The 5,985-nt window shown below is 44.9% G+C and overlaps 1 long non-coding RNA gene across 1 annotated transcript; it reads left to right on the top strand.

Moving 5' to 3' along the window:
- The first annotated feature begins 253 nt into the window (after positions 1-253).
- Positions 254-2,472, top strand: LOC139232078 (uncharacterized). The gene is made up of 3 exons (XR_011588000.1): positions 254-304; positions 702-751; positions 2,086-2,472. It is a non-coding gene; the product is annotated as an uncharacterized lncRNA (long non-coding RNA).
- Positions 2,473-5,985: the final 3,513 nt, after the last annotated feature.

The raw sequence follows: 5,985 nt of genomic DNA, 5'->3' as shown, positions 1-5,985 counted from the left end.
CGACAGGAAAGAGGAGCCCGCCCATTTTGTGGGTCTAATTTCCTGCGGGCCTCCAGAGGCCACGGGGGGAAAGATTGTGGGTGCGGGATCGCGGGGAAGGACCAATCATAGGGAGGAGAGATCGCGGAGGGAGAGATCATGGGGGAGGGATCACAGGGTGGAGCAATCACAGGGGAGGAAAGATCGCGGAGGGAGAGATCATGGAGGAGGGATCACAGGGTGGAGCAATCACAGGGGAGGAAAGATCGCGGAGGAGAGATCGTGGCGGGGAGCGATGCTGGGGTCAGGGGAGATATTGCAGCAGGTTTGCTTGAGGGATCGGAGGCGGGGGAAAGCATTTCTGTTCAGTGCTGGATAGTAATAACCTTCAAAAATATTTTAGGTTTTTCTCAGTGGCTCCTGAATTGCATTATCATACCAATGAAGACAGTCGATCAAGTATTAAATCTAGCTCTTACAAGCACAATTACCAAGCCCCATTTTTCTGAGCTGCTTTGCAGATGACTAATTTGGCTCTTCCTTTGAAGCTGTTACTCTAACGCCCACTAAATTTAAATCTTTAGCAGGGATTTCCTAGGTGCAGACTTGCTGAAGTTGTAATTAATATAAGAATGGGGCTTTAGCTACTGCCATTTGAAATAATTCAAAATATTTTTTTTTGACTGCAGCTAAATCTTGAGTTTGTGTATTCCTTCCCATAGTACTGGAGTCTACAGTGGGGACAATTTGCTCAGAAAAATAGAGCCTAAAGGTTTGCAATATAAGCTATCAATATTAGAATCTCATTAAAGTGATAAGAAAAAAAAATACACAAAATATTTTCATATGGTGTCTAGAAGATGTTTTTCTGATGTGGTTTAATGTGTTTCATCCCCTCTCAAAGGATTAAAGCTGCGCAATGATTATGTGACTGAGGCTGTTCTTTTTTCTGACATGTAAATTGTGTCAGCACTTTTGGGTTTGCTTCTGAGTAAATGAGAAAGGTAGAATCTGTTATTCACAATACAAATGAAAAGAAGTAGCAAATGCTGGGAATCTGAAATAAGAACACAAAATATAAGAACATAAGAATTAGGAACAGGAGTAGGCTATCTAGCCCCTCGAGCCTGCTACGCCATTCAAAAAGATCATGGCTGATCTGGCCGTGGACTCAGCTCCACTTACCCGCCCGCTCCCCATAACCCTTAAGTCCCTTATTGGTTAAAAATGTATCTATCTGTGATTTGAATACATTCAATGAGCTAGCCTCAACTGCTTCCCTGGGCAGAGAATTCCACAGATTCACAACCCTCTGGGAGAAGAAATTCCTTCTCAACTCGGTTTTAAATTGGCTCCCCCGTATTTTGAGGCTGTGCCCCTAGTTCTAGTCTCCCCGACTAGTGGAAACAACCTCTCTGCCTCTATCTTGTCTATCTTTTGTGTGGCACCTTATCGAATGCCTTTTAGAAATCTAAATACACCACATCCATCGGTACACCTCTATCCACCATGCTCGTTATATCCTCAAAGAATTCCAGTAAATTAGTTAAACATGATTTCCTCTTCATGAATCCATGTTGCGTCTGCTTGATTGCACTATTCCTATCTAGATGTCCCGCTATTTCTTCCTTAATGATAGCTTCAAGCATTTTCCCCACTAAAGATATTAAACTAACCAGCCTATAGTTACCTGCCTTTTGTCTGCCCCCTTTTTTTAAACAGAGGCGTTACATTAGCTGCTTTCCAATCCACTGGTACCTCCCCAGAGTCCAGAGAATTTTGATAGATTATAACCAATGCATGTGCTATAACTTCCGCCATCTCTTTTAATACCCTGGGATGCATTTCATCAGGACCAGGGGACTTGTCTACCTTGAGTCCCATTAGCCTGTCCAGCACTACCCCCCTAGCTACGAGATGCACATAGACGCATCGGCACTTAGAAAGAGAAAAAGGCACTTTTTGGGCTGTAGATTAGGGGCTGGGGTAGGGGGACTTTCTAATATCCACTGCCAATGGGCAATGTTCCTCATCAGTGATAAAAATGCTGAAAATGACCACCAGACTTTACACCCCAAAATGTTAATCTTTCTTTTCTCATTACAGATGTGGGGGGACCAGCTGTGTATTTCCTGCATTTTCTATTTTTATTTCCAAATCATTGACAGTTCCAATGCGTCTCACAGGTGTTTCTTTAATAGCATTGTTCATTGCTCTGCATTTGCCAGATCCCGGCAGAAGTTGCAGCCATCCAGCGAACTCCCACTGAAGTTACAGAAGGAATCTGCTGGATTGATAGAGGAATTTCAGCACCACCTTGTTTGGGATTGTATCATTCATCGTTGTCACATGCCTACATGTTTTATAGTTAGGCTCAATTGTACCTGGACAGTATCACAAATATCCACTGTGTAACTAAAGAGTATTCTTTCTTTTTTGCATGCTACAAGTACTCTTCAGGATTTCTACTTATGCAATGCCTGTAAAGTGAATCTGCAATATCCAATATAAAATTAAATAAAATATTCCTTGCTCAACTCCTTACTGAGCCCGGGGTTTGTTTATTCATCTGATGATCAAGCAATGAATACTTTAAAGTGTGTAAGTTAGCATAAAAGTGAAAGAACCAGTCATAAGTTTCCTATGCAACTGAGCATTGTTTAATGAAGGAGGTTAGTAAATATCTGAATCATCTACTTGTCAGTCTGTCAGCTATACTGGTGAATTTGAATGAACATTCACCAATTTATTTTTATTTCTGTTCGACTCAAAGGAAGCAGATGCATGGCCCAAAAATAGATCTGTCCCTGTTTAAATCCAGCACAGGATTTTATTTGCAATCAGCCAAATTAAAGTTTTCTATTGATTAAATCACCGCTGACTCAAGATTATTCAGAGAATGCAAATCGATGGACTTGGCTTCATGTATATCAGCAAGGACATTTTGCTTGACTAAATCCTTTTTAGTAGCTCACAAATCAGAACAAAAGTTCAAATGTCCTGTCCTGTTAACATACTTTCTCAAAAGGAATAACTGCCTGTTATATAAAATGAATCCCATGCACTGTGATTGGGATTTTCTTTCATCATGCAAATGACTTACTCTTATAATGTCACCTATATGCTTCAGATGAAAGTGTGTTGTATCTTCTCTTTGTTGTGGATACCAAGGCTTGGACCACCTACCATCAAGGGCGCTACCCAGCGCCGAGCCTGCGGCCAACATCTCGCTGTAGGCAACTAGGCTCATATAGCAGTGTCTGGTCTCCAGTCGTCTTGGACCCCCTTGTCACTGGGCCAAGACCTTGCTCAGCTAAGCCCGTGTGGTGGCCTGTGTGCAACAACCAACCCACGTTAAAAGAACTCACGCAGAGGCATCTTCCACTCCTCTAACATGAAGTTCGGGACCTGGAACATCAGGCCACCTAAGAACTCATGTTAAGAGTGGAAGCAAGTCTTCCTTGATTCTGAGGGACGGCCTATGATGATGATGATGTGGATACAATGAGCAATCCAATGGGCTCAATTTTGCCCAAGCCTGTTTTCTGGTGTATTGCCAGAGTTACGTCCATTTTTCTTGGCCAGAAATGCGCCAGAAATAATTTGCCAAAGTTTCCCCGATGTATAATTTGAATGTGGCGTTGTGCAGTGTGTCCAGTTACCTCGGGGGGTGGAGCCTGCTGTCTGCGCCAAAAAAAATGATGCCGCACCTTCTGTGCATGCGCGGGAAAAAAAGTTACGTTTTTGACATCGTTCCAATGGACGCGCATGCTCAGTACAGCTCGGATTTGGCAATCGGCCATTTTTAAAGAGCCAGTTGTGTGTGAGAGAACGTTGAGTGCTGTGCTAGAGCATTGGGAAAATCACAGCTGCAGCAATACAAGCTGCAAGGACCAATAATTTCTTACAGGAAGAAGTGGAGGCACTAGTTACTGTGATTGAGAACAGATAGCAGGACCTGGATACCAGCAGAGGTCACATAAAAGTTCCACCAAAATAAATGAAGAAACGCTGGAACCAAGTTGCAGATGATTACTGCGCAGTGGTGACCACCACGAGATCTGGAGGCCAGTGTAAAAAGAAATGGCAGGACTTTGGTCAAGTAGTTAGTGTAAATAATATTTTCATTTATTAAATGGAATTGCAATTGCAATTTTAAATGTCCCAGCAGAAAGACACCCTCTCTAAAAAGTTGCATTTTCATCTTTGCAAAGGAAGGTGGCACATAATAAAAGGGAAAGAACTGGAACTGGAGGAGGCCTGGAAAATCTGCACCCACTGACACCCTTGGAAGAGAGGGTCACTGCTTTGATGGGTTCCGCCTGGATCCTATTGTACAAGCTGGGCCACAATCGAGTGAGAGGGTAAGTCCTGCAAATTCATCATGGTCCTTCAAATCAGCCTGCTGCCTGGCCTGTGATGTGTGAGCCTACTCATGCCACCCACCCTGTCCCCTCCTCTGCTGCTAACCATTTGACTGTTCTGTTATCTGTTGCAAAACTTGAGGCCAACCCTGACAATGCAGAAGAAGATTCAGACGAGTATTAACCTGAAGAGGAGAACATCTTCCAATCTAACCCTCCAGTCCAAGAACATGGGGGTGAGGGGGAGGGGATGGGGCTGGATGAAGCTCCCACTGTTGTACTGCCTTTGGAGGAGATGCTGCTCATAGAGGTGACAGCCCTTCCATGACTAGTGGTTTGAGTGTTGGTGGGACATTCCATGGTTTCACACCTTCCAAAGTTGCGGGTTCCAGTGGTGGGGTACAGCGAGGCATACCCAGGGCCCCACCGTTCCAGGCTGCGGGTCCCAGTGATAGGGTGCGAACCACACCCAGGGGAGGAGGGGAAGGAGAGCTCGACCGCGCTCTCCTGAGGTGCAGGATCTAACAGATGTGGCTCTGATGATGTCATTGAATGCGGAGAGCATTTGACCTTACCCGATCACTCCTGGACACCATCAGTGGGGTGAGTGATGAGGTAGCGGGACTGTCGGGAGAAGTAACAGTAATGATACGAGAAATGGGAACGATATCGGGACCATCAGTGAGAGGATAGTGGCCACGAGGGAGGGAATGTCAGAGGTAGGGCAAACACTGTCACTGACCATGAGGAAGGGAATGTTGCAGGTTGTTGAGACACTGTCAGGGCGCATGAGGGACGGCATGTTGGAGTTAGCTGCTGCAATAAGGGAACACGCCCGGACCTTGCATCCATGACAGACTCAACTGTTACTCCCTCTCCAATCCCCACACCAGTCTCTGAAGAGACCAAAGCCGGGCCCTCCAACTTGCCGCCTGGCCCCTCCAAATTGCCGCCTGACAAAGACGCCCCCCACCCTCAAGAGGTGCGCAGCACCCAAGATGTTAGAAAGCATGAGCTTGGTACCAAGCCCAGAAACACTGTGCCACTGCCTGCGGGCAGGGGTGGTGGAGTGTCGAAGACCAAGTGCAGCGGGCAGTCTGAGAATAAGGTGGAGGAGAGATGGGTGGGTGCAGCCTTTCCTTGCTGCTACTGTTGTTGTTACTATTATTGTTACTGTTATACCTGTTCTCAAATTAAAAGTTTTTTGTAAGTTATGTAAATTTACAAGTTTATAAGTGATCTTAAAGATTTGAAGGGATCTTAAAGACTGATATTAAAGTAAAGTTTGATACAAGAATAATTTTATTAAAGTTACGTACATTGTAAACTTTTGAATAAAATATATTTTACATTAAAACTGAATCATGTTCCATTAACACAACACAACATTACAGAACAGTTCCAAACAGTAAATATGTCCATATGGGATAGTTGACACTGAGCCCTCAGGCATCAGTAAAGCATTCATGGATGAGCTGCTGGCGCAAGGCTCGAGCAATCGTTAAAGGGGCACGATGGTCCGCCCTCCTCCACCGTCGTGCTCCGGCCTCAGGCACTTGCATGGCTTCCTCATCCTCGTCATCCTCCGCCTCCTCCTCGTCCTCCTCCTGCTCGTCACCTGCATCTTCCACATCATTATCAT

The sequence above is a fragment of the Pristiophorus japonicus genome, chromosome 2 (genome assembly GCF_044704955.1).
Source record: "Pristiophorus japonicus isolate sPriJap1 chromosome 2, sPriJap1.hap1, whole genome shotgun sequence".
NCBI classification, from domain to species: Eukaryota; Metazoa; Chordata; class Chondrichthyes; family Pristiophoridae; genus Pristiophorus; species Pristiophorus japonicus.
Note: the sequence above shows the minus strand (reverse complement) of the source record. Positions and strands in the feature narration are given on the sequence as shown.